The sequence below is a fragment of the Marmota marmota genome, unplaced genomic scaffold (assembly GCF_001458135.2).
Source record: "Marmota marmota marmota unplaced genomic scaffold, marMar, whole genome shotgun sequence".
NCBI classification, from domain to species: Eukaryota; Metazoa; Chordata; class Mammalia; order Rodentia; family Sciuridae; genus Marmota; species Marmota marmota.
The window spans coordinates 12,722,747-12,746,075 of record NW_026000048.1 but is presented as its reverse complement, the minus strand read 5'-3'; the positions used below and the strand labels follow the sequence as shown (position 1 = coordinate 12,746,075).

General features: G+C 37.7%; 1 protein-coding gene across 1 annotated transcript in view; it reads left to right on the top strand.

The window, feature by feature from the left end:
- Positions 1-3,821: 3,821 nt before the first annotated feature.
- The window catches only part of LOC107150301 (amyloid beta precursor protein binding family B member 1 interacting protein), a 99,105-nt gene continuing 79,597 nt past the window's right edge, over positions 3,822-23,329 (top strand). Inside the window, exon 1 of the mRNA XM_015495281.2 lies at positions 3,822-3,948. The gene's annotated coding sequence lies outside the window, so the exon portion shown is untranslated. The remainder of the gene's footprint in view (positions 3,949-23,329) is intronic.

The following is a 23,329-nucleotide window of genomic DNA, read 5'->3' as shown; positions in this document are numbered from 1 at the left end:
TGTTCTGTCCAAAACAAAAAATACCACTCTTTATTGTCATAGCAAGTTATTATTATTTTATCACTTTCATATGGTACCTATAAAGGTACCTGGATATCAGCAATATCCAATAGCTTTTTGCAGCCTCTAGTATTGGTCAGAGATTCTGGAAAATTAGTATTATTTCATTTCATATTTCTTCCTGTACAATTTTGAACTTTTTTCCCTTTTTCTCTCTTATTAATATAAATAAGCCTAGATTTCAGATTAAGGCATCCAACAACAAATGTTAAGAAAAATCTAAAGTAGAAAATCTTCCCTATTTATCAATATTAGCTTAAAATATTGTATTGCACACTTTTAAATATTCTCTTATTGGTATATAAGATTATAACTAAAATTTATTTTAGATTTCAAAATATAATTTATTTTTGAAATCATGAATTGAATAGCAGTATAGGATGTAAAGATTTTATTTTTGCAGCCAAATTGAGGTACAAAATGACACAGTTTACTACACATATTTAACATATACAGTTTGATCCTTTTTGACATAGCTACCCATCCACCGAAGCCACCACCAGAATCCAAATAATGGACATGTTCATCAATTCTAAGTGTCCTTGTGCCACTTGGCTCTCCTTCCCTTTTTCTTCCTCTCCCCTCTCCCCAGTGCTTTTTGTCACAATAGTTTGAATTTTCACAAACATTATATAAATATTCTTCTGTAATCTGGCTTTCTGTACTCAGCATTATTTGGGGGCTCATCTATGTTGTTGTAGTTATACTCTTCTTTGTATTACAGAGAAGACTTCACTCAGATGTCTCAGGTCTTATTAAACTTTGTTTGAAATAAAACTCATTGTGTTCCAGCCATCAGGACACAAGCTTGATTCTTACAGTCAGTCTTGACTTCTTTCTCCCTCTTCCTCACTCTGCCTGTGTCCAGTCATCACAGTCTCCCACCAACAACTTTACAAATATCCCTCTGGTCCATCCATTTCTTTCATTTCTTTATTGTTACCAACTGAGTCAAAACCATTACAATCTCTTCCCTGTCTTAGCCTGGGAAGCTTCCAGTGTCTATTCTTTTCTTCGTCTGATCAATTCCCCAAATTATAGCCAGAATGATTTTTCTAAAATTTAAATCTCTTCACCTGCCAGCTTAAAATATTATTAACACATTCTCATTGTTCTTAGGCTGAGAAAACAACTCTGATGTGGTCCGTGCCACCCTGCATGGCTTGTCCCTACTGACTTTTCTATTGAGAGCTTCCACGACTGCCATCATGCTGGTTTACATTTAATTCCTAATCCCTTCTGTGGCTCCCCAGCTCCACCACCATCATGGCTCATCATCAAACGCTGTTGATTCTACTTTGAAAACTGTATACTGAATCCAAACTTTTCTTACCATTCACACTGTTAGGATTCTAATCAAAGCTACAATCATTTTCATCTGGACTCTTGCCACAACCTATTGAGGGATCTCTCTCTCTCTCTCTCTCTCTCTCTCTCTCTCTCTCTCTCTCCTGCTTCTCTTATCCTATTCAATTGTTTTCCAAATACCACCAGCCAGTATGATGGCTTATACCATAATTTATATCATGCTAAAAACCTTCCAATAGGCCGGATGTGGTGACATATGCCTCTAGAGGCTGAGGCAGGAGGATCACAAGTTTAAAACCAACCTCAGAAATTTGGTGATGCTCAGGCATAAAATTTTTTTTTTAATGGTTGGGGATGTGGTTCAGTGGTTAAGTGCCCCTAGGTTTAATACCTGGTAGAAGAAGAAGAAGAAGAAGAAGAAGAAGAAGAAGAAGAAGAAGAAGGAGAAGGAGAAGGAGAAGGAGAAGGAGAAGGAGAAGGAGAAGGAGAAGGAGAAGGAGAAGAGGAGGAGAAAAAAAAGAAAAGAAAAAACAAGAAAAAGAAAAGAAAACCTTCTAATAGCTCCCACTGCAATTAGAATATAACCCAAAATCCTCAACACTGACCTCAAGGCCATGCTTGATCTGGTCCCTACTCACCTTTCCTTGTCCTCTACCACTGCCCTACTCTTTTACTAGGTTTAGCCACACTGATGTGCCTCCTTTCTAGCCTTCTGTGTCCCTATCTAAGCACCTTTTCTTGCTTTTCTGGAATGCTTTTCCAAGTCTCCAAATGGCTGTCCCTTCTCGCTATTTCACCAAGAGATGTTCCTTGACCACTTTCCCTCCCCCAGGAAAGTCACTCCCACTCCACTGCTTGCTTTTCCTTTCTACATGGCATCTAAGGTTCTGTTCACAACCTTCCAATGGCTCCCCATCTCACATCCAAGTCTCATCCACATAAAAGCCTGCCAGGCCACACACAGTCTGGCCACCTTTTTCTCTTTGATCTCATCTTCTATCTGGCGCTCACATGCCCCTCCAGCCATCCTAGTTTCCTTGATGTTTTTCCAATATCTCAAGTATCCTCCTAACTCAGGGCTTTCAAAGGTACTGTCCCTTCTGCCTGGAATATTCTCTTCCAAAATTCCAACATGAATCAATCTCTTATGTTAAGTAATTCAGGCCTGGCTCAAGAATTGGTTATCAGATAGCTCTTCCTCAGTGGGTCTAATTAACCCAGAATCCAGATTCCCATGCCTACCACTTTCTATACTTCATCTTTTAATTTCCTTCAAAACACATTATTCCACGTGTGAGCTACTAAATTTTTTTAATTGTCTGTTTTTTGCCAACTAGAATGCACCATCTACCAGAGCAGGAATTGTTTTCTTCCCCATTTCTCTTGTTCTTAGAAGAGTAGGTGCTTAATAAGTAATTTCTCATTGAATAAATAACTGATCTATCAGAAATCCTCTTATTAACTTATGTGCCTAATTTATGTCTTAATGTCGTTGCCACAGTCCTCTGCCTGTGAGCCTTTGAAGACCCAGCTGTAGAAAGGAAGAGGAGATGAATTCAACCACATTTACAAATCGTAACTGATTTTGAACTTCTGTATTTTCAGACTTCCCCAACAATTTTCTCTCAGGAGACCCCACTCCCAACAGTCACAGGCCATTTCCAGTCCTTTGCTGTTACAAATCGTGGGGCCTCAAAGGACCTTGTGCATTTGCATCACTTATTTTCGTCAGTATATCTGATGGGGTTTGCCAGGCGGATGGTTGAGAAATGCTGAGCACACCCTTCTTCCCTGCCCCCACCGGGGCCCAGACTCCCTAGGTGTCACCTGGCCACCCCCAGCACCCAGTCACTCTTCTGTGCTGTCCTTTGCCTCATGCCCTGCGGGCAGAATGCGCAGCCGGGAAGCCTTACACAACTGTCCCAAAAGAGGAAGCACAGAAAAGGCTGAAGTGACAGTTAGGAAGACCCTTGCAAAATAAATTGAGTTCTACGCTTTTTGTGGAACCATTAATTAATTGGCCCTGTGTTCCTTAGTTCCTCCTATATCAAAGATGGGTCTGTTCGCCAGGGGACGCTCCTGAGATCCCCGCACGTGGGGAAAAAGTTGAAGGAGCAAGGCGCAATTTTTCCCAGAATTAAAAAACAAAAACAAACAAACAAAAAACACCTTTATTTGTTTTTGTTGTTGTTGTTGGCTTTTTTTTTTTTTTTCATTTTGACTCAAAGGTGGTGGTGGGGGTGGTACAAAAGGAAAGAAGGCACAGGCCAGATGACTTGGGGAAAGCAGCCTGCGAACTGCAGGAGCCCTTAAGCCTATTTTGAAGTCCCCATCTCCTAACCAGACGCCCTCCCAGCACCTCGGTGCAAACAGCGTGGCGAGCGCCACCCGTCTGCGCGCTGCGTGGGAAGGGGAGGGCTGACACCACTTCCTCCCCTAGGCGCGGACCTCGAGCCAGGGTGCAGCCGACTTCAGAGCCGAGGGCGACCGCGCTGCCTGCCCCACCGCCTGCCCCCAGCTGCCCAGCCCGCCGGGCGCTCCCGCCGCCGCCTCTCCGCGCGTCCCAGCAGAGCCGTCGAGGTAAGCGGCGCCCACCGGGTCGGGAACCCAGCGAGCGGCAACTTGAGCCCCTCGGGCATTACCCGACCGGGTGTCACGCGGGTGGTGTCCGAGGCCGGGGGCGGCTCCCGGCGCTGGCCTCCGGAACGCGCGCCCTTTGCTGGACCCTGGAGGGTAGCGGGTCCCCTGGGTACACTCCGCACTCAACCCAGTTCGCGCCAGGGGTTGGGTCTCCATCTAGGCTTCCCCGCATTCTGTTTCATCAGATTTGACTGATTTCCTGCCCAGGAAATTGCTACAAGGTTGAACAGGGAACTGATACGCACCCTCGAGGGTCCAGCAGGTCCAGTGAGCCCCAACCTGACCGGATCTGGAGGAATTCCCGGGGCGCTTTAGGGCACTAGTTTAAATGCAAGTCCTGTCGATGGCTGTCAGATACATCTCAAAGTGTTTCCTTCCTTTAAAACTCTCAGACAACTACGTCTTCTTTATCAAAAATTACATTTTTCCCCCTGAAATAGTCTCCTTTTCATTTTAAAATACGATGAAGAAAGTCTGCACACCAGACAAAAGTTATAGTTTGGCTTGGAGGAAAGGTGCCTTTTGTAGCGTCAATAAAACTAACCAAAATGTCTGTCTATCCCTGGGCAAGCTCTCCGGGGATAAAAACCTTGCCCCTTTGGCTGGTGTACCTCTTCTTTTCCTTCTGGAAAGGACTTTCTTAGTATTCGTATCACGATGGAAAGCAAAACATGTTTTCTCGAACCACTCCAGCAAAGTGCTTCAGAAAGAACTTTAAATGGGATTGTTGGAGAAGGAAAAATGAGTGACACAAGGAAGTATTACCCCTCCAGATATGCTTTCTGGTGGTGTCATGTGGCTTAAACACTGGCAAGGGTACTTCACTCATTTATAAATCAGGGGCTCCAAACTGAAATTTCAGAAAGAGAACTTTGTCTTTTTAAATAAACTCATAGTGCCGTTTTCACTGGGCCTCACTGAAATATCGGGATGGCACATGGGCCAGAAATGCTGCCTAGCAAGATTAGTAGAGAATCTGTGAAGAATCCTCCGCAGTGTTTCCAACGGTATTTCCTGTCAGCTCCATGTGTTGTGAAATTTAATGTCATCCTCAAACTATTCATACTTTATAATTTTTTCTTTTTGTGTCTTTTCTGGGTATTTGAGACTTGGGTTTTAGCTCCACTTCTGCCACTCGCTAGACAAGGATGACTTTAAGTTGTTTTAACCTCTCTGGACCTCAGATAACTTACCAGAAAAGTGAGATGATTAGATTGTGTAAGAATGGAGGAAATGATAATGATTGTAAGGGGTTGAGACATAGCTCAGTGGTAGAGCACTAGCATGCTGAGTTGTGGATTCAATCCTTAGCACTACCAAAAAAAAAAGAAGAAGAAGAATGCTGATGGATTTTGTTAAATTCTGAAATATGAACACGTTTGAAGTCTTCTGTTTCTTAAAAGTAAAAAAGCAGTGTTGGTTTACATAGCCTATATGTAAAATAGCAACTTCCCATTCTATTGAAAAACTGAGACACAAAGATGAAAAATTGTGCTCTATATGTGTAATAAGAATTGTAATGCATTCACTGTCATGTATTTAAAAAATAAAATAAAATAAAAACACTGAGACAGAGAATAGCCACAGGTCAATGTTATATTTCAAAAGTGCTCAATTGCTATTTCTCAAAAAGTACAACTTTGAAAGGTGTAGTTACTTTAAATCTTACACATAGTACTAGGCTATGTAGCATCCATTAAATTTTTTGTATTTATATCCTAAGCTGCATACCAATTTCCCACAACATTTTTTGCCTTTTTAACTTAGACACTTAGATATTTCCATGTTATTACTAAAGTGAGCTATTTATAAAGTTTATTGTCATAAATGTTTGTGTTTTATATGCCATCTTAAATTTCTTCAAAATAGCATTATTATTTTCATTTCTTTGTAATTCCCTTCTATTTTACTTATTTTTATACCTAAAGGCTTTAAGTGATTCCACAAATTTTAGAATAAACTAAATTTATGTTCTATAGCCTAACAGACAGTAGTCTTTACAGTTTCCGAGAACCCCATGAGTTTGCTCTGTAAGCAAAAGAATGATCTTAGGAGTTTGAAAAATAGAACAATTTTGAACTAAATAAAACCTCAAGATAGAACAATTATTATTAACATAATTGGTATTTTCAATATGAAAAGCTATGTGTAGTAATGTCATCTTAAGTGGCAAGGAACTTTAAACCTTTATTATATAAATTCAGGTATATGATAAATACCAGATTTTAACATTGAAAGGTTTTAGGTAAGGACACTGGTTAAATATTGATGTTTATATGTATGATGATGATGTTTATATGTAGGTTATAATCATCATGAAAACATGAACTTTAAAGGAAACTGAATGTATCTAGAAAAATATCAATTATATTTTTCTACAGAAGGGAAAACAGCACTGAGAAAAGGTACTGAGCCACCTACACCCTATTTAAGAGACTGGATTGTACAGTAGCACAGCAAGGCAGGGCCTAGGAACAGCATCTCAGAGAACCAGCACCTGCCACCACCGCATCCCCATTATCTAGACAATTCCATCACCAGGGTTAGGACGCAAAATGTATTTGCTAAATGTTCTGAATACTTCAATTCGCTTCTCGTTGGTACCATCAAACTGTCGCAAGCTGCCTAAACCCCAGTTGACCTTTTGGTCCCAAATTTTGGTCCTCCAGTCAACAGTGAGGCTTGAGCAGATAGAAATGTAACTCCAGTCCAGGGCACTACGCGTTCTCAGTACATTATTCTGTGGCTCGAATTCTTGACTGCATTTCCAAACATTTCCTTAGCATTAACTATGAACTTGAATCATTAAAATCATATTATGAGGCCTCTTTTCTTCTGTCAATTCAGGTTCCTCTTTGATCCCCATATGATAATAGTAAATAATATTTTATTATAATGTTTCTTTATAATACAACTCATCCAAAATGCTTGGACTGTAATTATTTGGGGTTTTGATTTTTTTTTAATTTTGGAATATTTGCATATATATAATGAGATATCTTGGGGATCAAACCCATGTCTAAACACAAAATTCCCTTGTTTCCAATACACCTTATACACGTAGCCTAAAATAATTTTATCCAATATTTTAAAATAATTTTGTGCATGAAACAAAAGTTTGTATATTATAGCCTAATGGGGCCTGCAGAGTAATTTTTTCCCTTGAATGAACTATATGTTGTATGACGTGTTTGACTGTGACCTTTCACACGAGGTCAGTGTAGAATTTTCCATGTTGGCATTCAAAAACCGTTTCTGAATTTTGAGCATTTTGGATCTTAATTTTTAAATTAGGGATGCTCTCGCATGTACCAGACGCTGTCCTAACTAATTTAGAGCTATCATTTTGTTTATCCTTGTACCTTGGGCTTATACTATTATCACTTTTTATCGTTGAGGAAATGAAAGCACAGAGAGGGTAAGAAACTTATACAGGAAATAAGATGCACAGCTGATGTTTAAACCAGGCCAGTATGATATTAGTGCCTGAGGTGCTATATCGAGGACTAGGGTGCAAATGGTGGCAATGCATGGGGCCTCTCCTCAAGGAGCTTATAGTCTAGAAGAGGAAACATAACTAGGCCGTTATAATTCTACCTGTGACCTGAGTCACGTGCTATGTGAGCATATATCCTGCCCTTACACCAGACTGAGGTCAGGGAAGGAGGGTGAATAGAAGGTAACCAAACAAAGAAGTTGGCTTGTTATAGTGGGAAGACAAGAATTATAATCAATTTTGAAGTTGTTTTCTTTATATGTGTCTTTTGAAAACAATAATCTGCTGTAGCAGCCATCATGTTTTTATTTTTATCTTTATTATATTCAAATCCCTCACAAGAGCCTGTTGTGTTGATTAAATCAACAAAGTAGTAAGTCTGACTTTTTTTTCCAAATTCTGCTGGAAATCTTCCTGATTTGGTTTCATATCACAGATTCATCAGCGAGATGGTTGTGGGCTGGGAGAGGGGTTAAATGCTTAATCACACAGCAATTATGTTTCTACAACTGGCTGGAAGATTTATATAGAGAGAGCTATGTCATATCAAACTGAAGAAAAATAAAAAGTAATAGAACAAGTGAACTATATTTTTCCTCCATTTTTATTATAAATTATTTCATATATACAAATGATGATATGATATATATGCACATATGCAGAGCAAAATACATATCTACATTATAATAAATAATAAAAAAGCCAATATCTGGATGTCAGTTTTACCAGCATATCTCCTGGCTTTCTCCTAGTAATAGTCCCCTATCTCTGATCTAAAGGTAATGTTATTCTGATTGTGCTAATTTGTTAAAAGTATTTAAGGATCATGTACCTACATTTACAAAGTATGTTGTCAAACCGGGGATTAGAGGAAACTGAAATTAGGATCCCTACTGACTCTAGGAGTGATCAGTGTTCCATCAAGTAAAAATAATTTATTTTAAATAACATAAAAGCAAAGAATATTAGAAATGGTTAAGAGTAAGTATGACAGACATAGTGGTTTCTTAGTCATTAATGAAGTGATCAAGGTTTTAAGTATAATAAGTGAATAACTTAGACACTTCCAATTTTTTATATTACTTAGATTTCTACTTTAAAGACACACATCAATCATTTTCAATCATAAATATTAGCTGAGCACTATTCTAGGTTCTTATTATCCATCGGTGAACAGAAGAGACAAGGGCCTCAGCATTTATGGAGCTTCTGTTCTAGTGGGGAGACAAAGAATAATTGATACACATAATAATTCTAATATAGTTTTAAGTGAAAAGTGCTCTAAAAGAGACTAAGTTGTGAGTCACAGTGGCACACTTCTGTAATCCCAGCAACTGGGGTGGCTGAGGCAAGAGGATTGCAAGTTCAAAGCCAGCCTCAGCAACTTAGCAAGGCCCTTTATGTAAAAATAGTAATGGTAATAATAACTTAGTGAGGCCCTAAGCAACTTAACCAGACCCTGTCTCTAAATAAAAAATGAAAATGCCTGGGGATGTGGTTCAGTGGCTAAGCACCCCTGGGTTCAATCCCTGGTACAAAAAAAGAGAGAGAGACTAAGTGGACCAAGGTGAAGTTGTGTTTTAAATAAGATGTGCAGGCTTGGCCTCATTGAGATGATAAAGACTTAGGCAAAGATTTGAAGGAGATGATGGAGTTGAACCATAAGGTTTTCTAGGGGAACTGTGATCTGAGTGCCAGGGCATAGATAATGGGTGAACTACCCATAGGCCTGTGTGACTATAGGCAAATGATCAAGGGAGCCAGTAACCTATGTAGTTGGAGAGGGATGAGGAAGGCGGAGAGACTGCTGATCACATAAGGTCCTTTGGTCAGTGTAAAAACTTTTACTTTTAGTGAGATGGAAGGGCCATCGAAGGATCCTGAGAAGAGAAATAACATGATTCTGCTGATTCCATTTAAAAAGTTCACGCTGATATTTTGAGAATACACTGGAGGGAGTAGACAGAAGTAGGAGGCCCATTAGGAAGTTTCAGGATTCTACACTTATTTTGAAGTTGGCACCAACAGGGTTTCTTGAGAGTGGATGTGGGGTGTAAGAGAGAGAGAAGTCAGGGATGAGTCCAGAGAGTTTGATCTAAACAACCAGAAGGAAGGAATCATCATCAACTAAGATCAGAAGTTCAGTTTTGGTTATGAATATAAAGTAGCAATTGGTAATAATGATGTGCTTATTATAAATAAGGCTAAGTAACTAGGAAGATACCGTGATTATTCCTATTTTACTAAGTAGAAATGACAATTTAGAGAGATTAAAAAATTTGCCCAAGATTACACCGAGTAAGAAATTGAACATAAAACCAGATCTCTGGGATCCTAAAGCCCTTAAACATTCTGCCAAAACCTGGCAATGTGCTGATAAGTAATCTTTACTATGTAGCTAAAATAAGAACATAGCTGATCAGTATTAGTCCACTTCTGTGATAATTAGGGCCATGAGAATTATTTTTAATAAGTGGAAAAGCAAGAAATGAACAATATAAAGCCCCTAATTTGTCCATGAAATTTTAACCAGTGATGTGGATGTTGTGTGCAATAGGAGGCTTTAAACAAGATTCTGAATGAGGAAGGACAGAAGCCTTTTCCACAAAGGAGATTTTTGTGCCCAGAAGTTAAAGATGTTTCTGTTTTCAAAACCTAAGACAGGACTTGGAAGAAAAGGAAGCTTCCTCTTTATACAGATGGATTTCAGATGGATTCAAGAGTTAAGAAAAATATTAAGCTTTACTAGGAGCTGCTGAAGGAGGTCAGAAGACCCTGCTAAGATATTTGGAAAGCCAAAAGTGGGCAGGAAGTAGCTCCTTGGAGAGATCAATGTAACTGGCACTTAGTTTGGTCATTAATAGGTATCCAGGCAGCAGAATTAGGACATAATAATATGTCATATTAATGGCCAGTGTCAATTAATGACCTTAAGACCAGTGTATTTTGTGGAATGCTGCTAAAAGCACACGATGACCATTTCCTAGACCATGTTTTCAACAGGGCAAAAAAATCCAGTTTTTAAATGTATTGTTAGGATTCCATCTCAAAAATAAAATAATTATTTATGCATAGGCTTCATGGTGGCTGGGGGTGGGAGATCCTGAAAAATATGTTCAGGTGATTTTTATATTGTATTACAATGTGTTATCACAACTAAGTTAATGATTAAATATGTTTATTAAGGCTACTGTGCTTATAGTATTAACAAACTCATTCATCTCTGCTGATAACATTTACAACTGACAGTTGAGTCAATGAACTGATTATGTTTGAGATGCAGTATTATCTTTTTAGAATAACTTCCTTCTTTGTTGAGGGAGAAGGACTGTATCACTGAACTACATCTCCATCCACATTTTTATGACTTCTTCTAACCCAACTCCATAAATGGTATGGCTTAACAGGCCAAGACTATTTGTCCATGTGTTTAGAATTCTGCTACTTTATATTTTCCTTGTTGTAAACCACAAACAAAAATGAAGTTGCTAGGCCATGAATGTGGATAAATGCAGATCAGAGTACTAAGAAAATGGCCTTAAGACCACTGTCAAATAGAGGAGCTGAAACTGAGACAGCTCACTCCTTTCACTATCCTCAAAGCCAGGTTTCCAGAATAGGGGCCAGAACTAAACATTCACTTTAGTTGCATCAAATGCTTATCATAATACAAATGGAACGTTGTTTTTCCTTCCAGTTTTAATGCATATCTATTGAGGGCCAACCAAGTGCCACTATGGACGGATATACGATAAAATAAGATATGGCCCCTCATCTCTAGAAGCTTCCAGTCAACTGGCCTATAAACAAACACATCACAGTGTATAGCGTGCAGTGATAGGTACAGAAGTAGTACCGTAAAGACATTGACGGTAGAGAAGACATTATTATGTGGGGGGACCAAGAGGCACTTTGAAGGTAAAAGCATTTCCAGGTAACCATACAGAAGTAGGCTATCCAGACACCAGACATGAAACAGTTTGGCAATGCTGGAACATAAAATACAATGGGAAAGGAAATGAGATGGTTCTGATTTAACCCTTGGTGAGTAATATTCAGACTGCATTCATGTGTTACAACTGTTCATCTTTTGAGTCAAAAGCTGAGGTAAGTCTAGTAAATCTTCAGACAGTGCTATCCAACAGAAACATGCAAACCACATGTGCAGCTTTAGACTTTCCAGAAGCCAGATGGCAAAAAGAAACAATAGAGTTAATTTTAATGATATATTTCATTTAATGATAAGGAAGGTTATTTAATGAATATCAATTATTTGAAATTATATCAAATTCCAGTAGCAGTAAAATTATGAATTATTTTTTATGCTAAATCTTCCAAATCAAATATCTTTTCACATGTATAGCATATCTCAATCCAGACCCATCCCATTCAAGTGCTGAATAGCTGAATGTGGCCAGTGACTGATGCAATAGACAGCACAACTTGAGATAAACACACAAATATCACATCTGACACTCGATGTTAGCTATGCAGCTGAAGGGAGGGCAGTAGATGAATTCTGAAGTAAGCTAAAGGAAAAAAGAGGGGAACAGCATTTGCTACTAGTATGATGCTGTTTCTAGCATCTGATTTGAATTCATATTTAAATCTGTACCCAGATTGCCTTATTAACCCTCCAGCAACCAAACCAAGAAACCTCAAATTGTTATTGCTTACTTTGCTTTTTATCCATTCTCTCCTCCTTTTATTTTCTGGATTTGGCCTAAAAGCTACAAGGACTGAAAAAGAACTGGAAGTAAATGGCCAATCAGTTTACCCTAAACCCACATCTTGAAAATGTGATCTGTTGCCCTTGGCAACCATGTTGTCAACTCTTTTTTTTTCCACTTTTACTTCCGCCTGCTGGTTCACAAGCAAAACACCCTCTCATCAACAGCAACTCTCCTTGCTGTGGTTCCCCACACCAAAAAGACACCTACCTCCCTTTCAGGAGAGGATGGTTGTGGTAAAATTGAAATATGGAGCTGAAAGGGCCCAGGGCATGGTTTGAAAAGGCTCAGGGAGATTCCAATGCAATTTCTCTCTTGCTGAGAATGGTTGAGAGTCTGTCCCAGAAACTGTACTTCAGATGTTCTTCCCAGTGGCACAGTCTTTTAAAGATGTACCTGTTCTACAAATAAGCAGCAGTTCGCCTCTGTAGGTACTGGAAGTGCGACAGACAGAAGTAGCTATCCCATTGTGGATTTAGGAGTGCCCACACTAGTGTGGGGGTGGGGTGGGGAGAAACCACTGGTGGTTTTAAAAGGAGAACATCATAATATAAATACTGATGATAGTGATAACATAATATCTAATAATAAGCATTCTATGTGTACCAGACACTTTAAGAAACACTTTATAGACACTACCTCTACTACCTCGTTCCAGCAAGGTAGGAACTGTTTGTGCATGTGTGTGTGTGTGTGTGTGCGCATATGTGTGTCGACCTTTGTTTCTTTCTAAATTCCAGTAGAACAGATATATTCATCTTTATTTCAAAGGTATACCATGTTAATTGCCATTTATAGGAGAGTTCTAGGTATCAAACCATTGCTGCAAATATGATTTCCTCACCACTGATGTAGTTATCACATTTTTTCATTAGGATTCACTCAGAGGTGCTTAAAAATTGGCAAATTCTGTCCAAAAAAAAAAAATGGTGCAGATAGCAGTAAAGAAAGAAAAAAATATAAAGACTAATTGACAGCATCTGATAGAGCAAAGAAGGGCTTTCATTAAACTTGGGGCAGACTTTCAGCAGGTTGGCTGGGGTATTGGATGAAGCCTTATGAATTCTTAGCTATTAAATGAGTCTGTATATATGAAGCACTTAGAATTGTGCCTGGCTTATGGTAAGTGTTCAAAGGATGTTGAAATATTTTGTTTCCAAAATTTTGAACAAAGCAAAATGAAAATACATTCCCCTAGAAAATAAATATTTTCTACTGTATTTTCATATTTGAAATAAGCCTTTATTATTCATATGCCTTTGAAGGCATCAAGCATAGCTGCCACCATCTTTGGGTCTGATGACCCATAGGTAAATGATAAGAGTACACATAATTCTATTCTTTCACTGTATTCTTCTCTTCTCTAACCATTTTTAACAGCTACAATCTGTGGACGCGTGGGTAGTACATTCCTCGCTGTCCACTGGAAGCTGGTATCAGGAACCACTTCCGCAGATGTTCAAGTTCCTTATACAAAATGGTGTAGTGTTTTCCCATATGCTTTAAATCATATCTAGACTGGGTAATATCCCTAGAGCTCCCATGTAAGAGCATAAATAACTTGACTTAAAACTACTGAGTGAAGTCAGTATATTAGATGGTATCAATTGTAAATATGTCTTTTCAAAACAAGCATTTATTTGCTTTTAAAATGGTTAGGGCATATAAATTCATAAATAAATAAATGTGCTACGTACAATATATTTGGTGGTACATGTGAGCTACTGTGGAACATCAGATTTTAAATGATGAATTTCAATTTCAGAAACTTTTAAAAAATAACCACCATCAATTTTTAAAGGGGCTATTAATCATATCAAACATATTCTTGGAGAAATAAGTGATGCATACATGTATTCCCTATTTAAAAACATACAAACAAAGTCCTAAAGGGGTATTGTAATCTTGAACTATTATCTAAAGTAGAAATAGTTTTCATTGCCATTTTCACAGATGAGAAAGCTAAGCCAACAGAGAATTTAAATAACTTGTCTAAGATCACCCAGGAGCTAAATAAATTTACTGAGTATAAGGTGTGTGTCCCACACTTGGAGGAAATTACAGTAGTCTATGTCTGAACTCATAGTTTGGCATGGCAGATAGACATGCCATCAATTATATTAGAGCTGGACAGATAGGCAAGGTAACAGAGATCTTTAAAAGACAGCCACCAATTTCCCCCTCTTAATAAACACAATCCATGTTCAGAAGGCAACATGACATAGTGACTGTGAATGTGAGCTTTACAATTGGATTTGGATACAAACTCCACCATTCACTAGCAACTTCATTTCACTGTGCCTAATTTTTATAACCTATAAAGTTGGAATAATGTCAGTAACTTGTAGGTTGCTTGGGGAATTAAGTGAGATGCCTTAACTTTCAAGAATTATTTATTTATAACTCAGTAAATGTTTAATTTTTATTGGTTGATTGATTGATACTGGGCATTGAACCCAATGAAACTGTGCCATGGAGCTACCTCTTTAACTCTTATTATTTTTTAATTTTGAGATAGGATCTTACTAAATTGCCTGGAATTTGTGATTCTCCTCCTTAGCTTCCTGACTAGTCAGGATTAAAGGTGCGTGCCCCTGTGCCCACTACAACTCCTATTATTCTTAAAGCCAGTGTTGGCATGTATTGATATGAACTAACACATTTCAAGGTTTAAATGCCAGTGGTGACACTATGCCAATACTAAGGTGTTGATGTGATACATATATATATATATATATATAAAAAATAAGGAGCAGCAGGTAACAGAATATATATAAAAGAGAGATGGAATATAGAGAGAAACCATAAATAATGTCTTAAACTGTTAGATTTGTGATCCTAACTCTGTTGCTACAGGATTTCAATCAAGGGTAAATTGCTAGAATGGAGTCATAGATCTTGAACTGTTTTTATTATGTAGGAGATAAGACTTACACAGGGGTAATGCAAATGATGTGTTTAGAAATAAACTACAGTAACCACCCCCTTGTCAGCAGTTTCACTTTCCACACTTTTAGTTACCCATAGTCAATAGCCATCTGGATATATTAAATAGAAAATTCCAGAAAGAAATGATGTATACTTTGTATACTTTTGAATTGTGCACAGTTGGAATAGCATGATGAAATCTCACGCTATCCCACCTGGGATGTAAATCATATCTTTGTCCAGCGTATCCATTCTGTATACACTACCCACTCATTAGTCACATAGCTACTTCTAGGTTATCAGATCAACAGTCATGATATCACAGTGTTTAAGTAACCTTTATTTTACTTAAAAATGTCCCTAAAGCTCAAGAACAATGGTGCTGGCAACTATACTGTAGTATATTGTTATAAATGTTTTGTTTTATCATTAGTCATTATTGTTAACCTATTACTGTGCCCAACTTCATAAATAAACCTTATCACAGATATGTTCCTATAGAAAACAGCACACCTAAGTTTCTATACTAGTGCAGTTTCAGGCATCCACTGGGATTCTTGAAATCTATGCCCCTGGACACCTTCACTATGAGCTGAATTTGAGTGAGAGTAAGGAGGTGGAGATGAACTTGGAGAAGTGTATCGGGAGTGGATTGTAGGTGAGCCCAGCCTATGAGATGTTTGCTCTGAGCATTCTTCTAGCTAGCTGGGGAGATGTGAGGATGCCCTGTACACACCAGTGACAATGAGGGCCGGGATGGGGCTTTCCTGCCAGGCCCCTGATCCTCAGCTAGAAGGAGTGCCCCCTCCATTGTTCACTTCTTCACCTTGAGTTGCCTTTCTCTGGTTGATGTGGACTTGCCAGATTCGGTGTTTGCCCCTGTCGGACCTAAAGTGCCCAGATATCCTGCTAACCTGTCCTAGAGGAATATTAAATTTCCTCTAGGCTTGAGTATAGACACTAATCACTCCTGAAAAAGGCCTAAGAGGGCACTTTGCCCTGGTGGACACTGACCTTGGAGGGATCGCCTAGCCCTCCACAATTTGACTCCACATTATGAAATGCTGAGAAGAGTAATTTCATTTTTGACTGGGTTTCTCTACTACAGAACTTTATCTGTACTGCTCAAGAAACTGTGAAGGACACTGGGTTGAAGAGTGTTGGGTGTTCCAATTCTTTACCAGAGACAAATGAGAGAGATGCTGAGGAAAGCAGTCTGTTAGTGGACATATAAACATGAGCCGTTACGTGTAAAAGTGTATTATACAAAAGAAATAAATGTTTAGGGATTTTAGTTTAACTTAATAAATTTACATGAGAACTGTTAGGTCAATCACATATAAAATACATACACTTCTAGGAGCTGAATTTCATTCTACATCTGCTGATTTATCTGTGAACTTGTGGGTTTTGTTTTGGTTTGGTTTGGTTTAGTGGTGCTGAAGATTGAACCCAAGGCTTTGCTCATGCTAGACAAATGCTCTACTACTCACCTTACATCCCCCGACCAACTTAAAGATTTCTAATTTGTGTGTGTGTATGAGAGAGAGAGAGTGTTTTGTGCATGTGTGTTTAAGGCAAGGATTCATTTCCATACCATCATCTTTCAATGGATGGGTTCAATCTAATCCAGGTTTCCTGGAATCTGGGTTCTCTGAAGGAGAAATAAAAAACTTAGCCTAATTAATTTAGATTGCTCCAGGAGTATAGTTCTATCATACTTAATGCAATAGTTTATTGTTATGTTATCATAGAGACCGGTTCCTTGATATAGACATTTGCAAAAAAATGACTCAGTGAGTATGTTTTTATTGAAAGGACAGAAAAACTAAGTTATCACATTACATAAAGAGAAACAGCATTAAACCTCTGCTTCCAATAGCATCCATTAAAAAGTAATGACTCACATCTACACAAAAACTAATATACATAAACATAAGCACTTAGATAATAAAAATCACAGAACCCTTAGAGAAAAACTAGGACTATATCTCCATGACCTTGGATGAAGTAATGGCTTCTTAGATATACTACTAAAAACACAATCAATGAAAGAAAATGGATAGATTTACTACATCTAAATTTAAAGCTTCTGTGCTGCAACAGTATCCAGAAACCATAAGGACAATACACAGAATGGGAGACAATATTTGAAAATCATATATTTGATAAGATACTTGTATCTAGAATATTTAAATATCTCTTACAGTCTAATAGTTAATCTAAAAAGACATTATCTATTTTTAAACTGGGACAAAGGATCTGACTAGCCATCTCTCCAATGAAAGTACAGAAATAACCAATTATATGAAAATATTCTTAACATAATTAGCTATAAGGGAAATAGAAATAAAAAACACAAGATATTGTTTCATGCTATAATCAAAAAGACAGATAATAGCTAGGCAAGGTGCCGCACACCTGTGAACTCAGTGGCTTGGGAGACTGAGGCAGGAGGATCACAAGTTCAAAGCCAGCCTCAGCAAAAACAAGGCACTAAGCAACTCAGTGAGACCCTGTCTCTAAATAAAATACAAAATAGGGCTGGGGATGTGGCTCGGTGGTTGAGTGCCCCTGAATTAAATCCCTGGCAGCCGCCCCGCCAAAAATGACAGATAATAAATAGCAAGTGTTATCAGGGCTGTTGAGAAATTGGAATCTATATAGACTGCTAGAGGAATGTGAAATTATGCCACAGCTTTGGAAAACAGTCTGGTAGTTCCTCAAAAAGTTAAATGCAGAGTTACCATTTTACACAGTAATTTCATTCCGGAAAGTCCTAAGAGAAAATAAAACATATGTCCATGCAAATAATTGTGCACAAATGTTCACAGCAGTATATTTTCTATTAGCTGAAGAGTGGAATCAACCCAGATGTCCATCAACTGATAAAAATAATTGAAATGATGACACAAAGTTCAGGTGAACTTTGTATATATTAGGCTAAATAAATGAAGTCAGAGACCATATATTATATAATTCCATTTACATGAAGTGTCCAGAATAGGTAAATTTATAGAAAGAAAATCCCATTTCCAAAAGCCACTAAGATGAAAAGATGCAATAGAAGCAATCTTTGCTCTGGATTCAGTGTGTTGAAATGAAAGCATTTGTTGTTCCAGAGAAGAACAAAATGGTAGTTACTGGAACAGAGTAGGTTTTATGGGGTGAATGGGATGCGTATTTGAAAAATGAAGTTGAAGACAATGGGAGTGAAACTGTGAAAGAATATAAAAGTCGTGGGCTGGGGTTGTGGCTCAGTGGCAGAGCACTTGCCTAGCATGTGTGGGGCACTGGGTTCGATTCTCAGCACTGAATATAAATTAAAAATAAAGGTCCATTGACAACTAAAAAATTTAAAAAGTCACATTAAGGAGTTTAGAGTGAATCCTACACACACTAGAGAGCCACCATCAAGCTTTGCTAATTGAAAGAATGTGAACCAAACTGGCTTTTAGGAAGAACACTCTGGTGGCATTCTAGAAGCTGGTTTAAAAGGGAGAGATTGTAGGTAGGGAGACAAACAATAAGCTAAGGAGTCTTTATAAGTCACATGGAGGACCTGAACCCTCAGGGTAATCAGGAAAAGAAAGAGACAGGTTCAAGGGCATTTGCAAGGCTAAATTGACAAGACAATCTGATCAGACCGGGACCTCAGAAACAGGAGAAGGTCCTGGGAAGCATGATCTAGGACTGTAGGTCAAGATAAACAAATATGACCTGGTTTGTATATTTTATTTTATTTTATTTTTTGGCTGAGAGGGGATTATCTGGGGAAATGGGTGTTTGTGTCTTAAGTGACTCTTTTTAGACACCTGCAGCATGGGTGACCAGGCTGAGCCTGGATGTTGCAGATGCCCCCAGCTGTGGAATCAGCACAACTGTGTCTCTTCTCCAAGCTTTTGCTTCCCTCCGTTTCACCTGCACATCCTAATGTGGGTTTCTGTTTCAGTTCCATACTTCTGGTAACTCTCTCAATTTGGTTTTCATGCCTCTGCCCAGATACCCAGGCACAGTCTCCATTCACTGCCCTGTCCTCTCCTGCCAACCCCTGGAGCTGATTTTCATCCAGTCCCTGTGTGGGCTAACTTTCTCCCCAGTTTCCAAGATAACCTCTGGCTTGAATCTCGCTGTACCATAATCTATTCTGGCAAACCAGGGGTCTTCTGGACAAGGTAGGGAAGAGGGGGCTGGAAGAGGACTTGGCTGCATAAAACCCCTGTGGGACCACCTGGTGCAGAGGCCCTGCATTCAATGGGAAATAAAATTGCAGGGCTTTAAAATGCAACAAGATAGGGAGAAAAAGATAAGTAAGATTTTCCTGTTTCACTCTGTAGCAATATCAGACGACAGAAATAATTATAAGAGCTGGCTTATAATTATAAGTTGTGGCTCATTGGTAGAGTGCTCACCTAGCATGCATGAGGCACCTGGTTCTATCCTCAGCACCACACAAAAATGAAATAAAGATATTGTGTCCACCTAAAAAAAAAGCTAAAAAATAAATATTAAAAAAATAATTATAATATAAAACAAAGATCAGGGAAGATTAGATTAACCCCAAGGACAATCTAAATCAAATCTCAGATGACTAAATCATTTTTTTTTTTTTTTGGAAGGGAAAACTTGTTGCCACTTTTACTCCAGAGAGTGGTAAAGCTGCGTCTTTATTCATACTTATGAAATCTGGGTTTTGGTTTTTGTTTTTTTTTTTTTAACTGTCTTTTGCCAAGACAGCCCCCTTGGACAATACGGAAAATTTGTAAATCAGAGGTGCAAGGTTTAATAGATGGTTACTTTAAAATTTTACTGAAATTTTTATCTGGAAAGTTTCATGAACACTAATCAAGCACATTTTTCAGTACCACATTTTTCTTTCAGTGTCTGCCTCAAACACCTAAGTTGCACCTAAGTTGTACATTATATCTTATATCAGGGTATTGTTGGCAGTTGTAGTGTTAAAAAATGTTATTAGTGATAAAGTAGCCACAAAATTCTAGAATGTGCTATTCCCTCAAAATTAAAGCTGTATTTCATTTTATGTTTTATATTTTGGTAAAATTATAAAGCATCCAATTCTTCGATATTACGTGATGTATTTCTCCATTCTCTTACATTCCATTATCTATTTCATTCCTTCGCTGTTACTATTCTGCTTCAATTATTGTCTGCTTTCACTATTGTTTTTTTCTCCAAAATTTCCTCCAAATTTGCTCTGGTGAAATTATGAAGGTGTGTGTGTGTGTGTGTGTGTGTGTGTGTGTTTTACTATGGTTATTTTCTAGACTGTTTGACATTATCCTTTTGAAATTTTCTTTTCTGTTCTAGAAGATGCTAGAAAAACACCTTTCATTTAAGGAGCTTTCATTTGTTTAATCCTTTATTATTAATTTGTATTACATTTTAGTCAGAGGCCACACATCTGTATAATTTTTCCTTTAGGGAATATATTGAGATTTTATGTGTAAGAATAGTTTTTAATAAATATCTAATAAAATAAACCTTATTTTTACTTGAATCCTCTGTAATATTTTTATTTTAGGGCTTATTAATTAATCAAATAGAGGAAATGTGCCATCACTGCTAAAGTTATAAGTGTGTAAGCCAACTATTTAGTATCAGTTTCTATAAAACATTAGTTTAGTCTTTACCATAATTTGTATAAACAAAATACAAATTGTTCTTGGCTGAAAATTTTAATGATGAATTATTCTGAACCAAGACAAATAATGCTAAGTTCTTGATTGCAGTTTTTGCCTCCAGAGAATTAAATAAAATAATTAACTGGTGACAAGCAAAAGACTAGTAAAAAGTTACTGAGCATGTAACAAAAAACAGACACGTAAAACACCATCTTAGAAATAACCATCATAAAATTTGCCCATCAAGCAATACACAAAGCATTCATTTTAGTTTGCTGCTTCTTTTCACTTATAATTTTTAGAGTCTAATCAAGAGAAGGAAGTGTTACAATGCACTTAGCTCAAACTGTCCTCCTCAAATTGATACCTCAGCAATTTTGGGGAAAATAGAGCCATCATAAGGTAAAGTGGAGAAGAGTCTTTTCCCCCCATTTTGATGACTAGCATTCACAGTGGAATTTTATTTATTTTAACTTCTGCTTGTGCTAACATACTCTTTAAGTTACTTTAATTTATAGATCACATTCACACGTAGTGTGTTTTCTGATGATTGATAGAGCAGGTCCCCAACAGGTACCACTGGGACGATGACCAAGGATAATTCCAAGTTCCCCACTTACTGTTTTTATTTTGTTGACACATGAATTAAATAGATAATTAGCTTTGGTGATCTAAATAAAATATGTAGCCTTCGGTGTTTGCAATCACATTATTTCCACTCCAGACCTTAAGAAGTAGAAAATGCTATAATGCAGATCAGGTGTAAAAGCTCTTGTTTTCCATATATAAAGACACTCAGGGGAAATTGTTTGTAAGTATCTTTCCCCCAAAAAATGAAGCAGCTCGTTTAGAGCTGTTAATTATTATCAGATGTCCACTGAACTGATAAGCACATTTCTTTGCTTCATAGACATGCTCAGATCTTAACTAGTTTTCTGTTAGTGACACTCAGGCAAGTAAATTGCTAGCCAAATGGCCTATTCAAGGACACAAATTTCTGCATTTTTTTCATGACAAATATCTCATAATTATGGTGAAAGAAATTGAATCTTTATCGGTCACTAATGTTGACATTATGTATTATACATTACAATAATACAATTACTAATTGTAATTAATAATAAGTTAATAGCTTTTACATCTTCTGATGGGTAAATACCCATTCTCCATAGAAAAGGCATGAAGTTGTTTGTTTGTTTGTTTTCCAGTACCAGGAATTGAACCCAGGAGCAGTTAACCACTGAGCCATATCCCCAGCCCTTTTTAAAAATTTTTTTAAATTTTGAGGCAGGGCCTCGTTAAGTTGCTTAGGGCCTTGCTAAGTTGCTGAGGCTGGATTTGAACTTGTGATCCTCCTGCCTCAGACTCCTGAGCCACTTGGATTAGAGGTATACACAGCCATGCCCAGCTAGGCATGAATATTTTTAAAGCAAAGACAATATAATAATGTCATTATTAATTTGTAATATTTGCTATTTCCTAATTTTCTTTATTCTGCCAAAGACTAACTTTTTTAAAAATTTTATGCACTAAATTTTTATATAAACTATTTATATCTACTAGATACATGCCCTTGCATAATACCAATCTTTTCCAAGGCTTCATTTCTTCATTTGCAAAATGGGATAATATATTTCACAGATCTATGGAAAGGATGTGAAAGGATGAGAAGCACAACACATAAAGCATAGCATACTGTCAAATGCATAGCAGATGCTCTGGAAGTAGTATTAGGATTATTTGTTTCATTTCTCTATTGCTGCATAACAAACTACCTTAAACTCAGTGGTGTGAAACAGATAATTTTATTACAGTTACTGATTCTGTGGGTCAGAAATTCAGATGAGCTACAGCTGAGCTAGCTCGTATTAGCTCTCTGACATCTTTGACCTCCATAGTCACATAATGTCACTGCTGTCATTCTGCATCCATCCCAGCAATCACAAGCCTGCTCAGATTCAAGATAGTAGGACATAGACCCACTTCTTCTTCATTTTTATTTATTTGCTCTAATCATTTATATTTGACAGCAGAATGTTCTTCGATTCATTGTACATAAATGGAGCAGAATTTTTCACTTCTCTAGTTGTACATGAAGTAGGGTTATATCATTCGTGCAATCACACATGTACCTAGGATGTTCATCTCATTCCACGATCTTTCTTGCCCCCATACCCCCTCCCCTTTGCCCAATCAAAGTTCCTCCATTTTTCCCATGCCCTCCCCCCATTATGGATCAGCATCCACTTATCAGAGAGAACATTTGGCCCTTAGTTTGGGGGGACTGGCTTACTTTGCTTAGCATGACATTCTGCAACTCCATTCATTTACCTGCAAAAGCCATGATTTTATTCTCTTTTAATGCTGAGTAGTATTCCATTGTGTATATTTACCACAGTTTTTTTTATCCATTCATCTATTGAAGGGCATCTAGGTTGCTTCCACAGTTTAGCTATTGTGAATTGTGCTGCGATAAACATTGATGTGGTTGTGTCACTGTAATATGCTATATTTAGGTCCTTTGG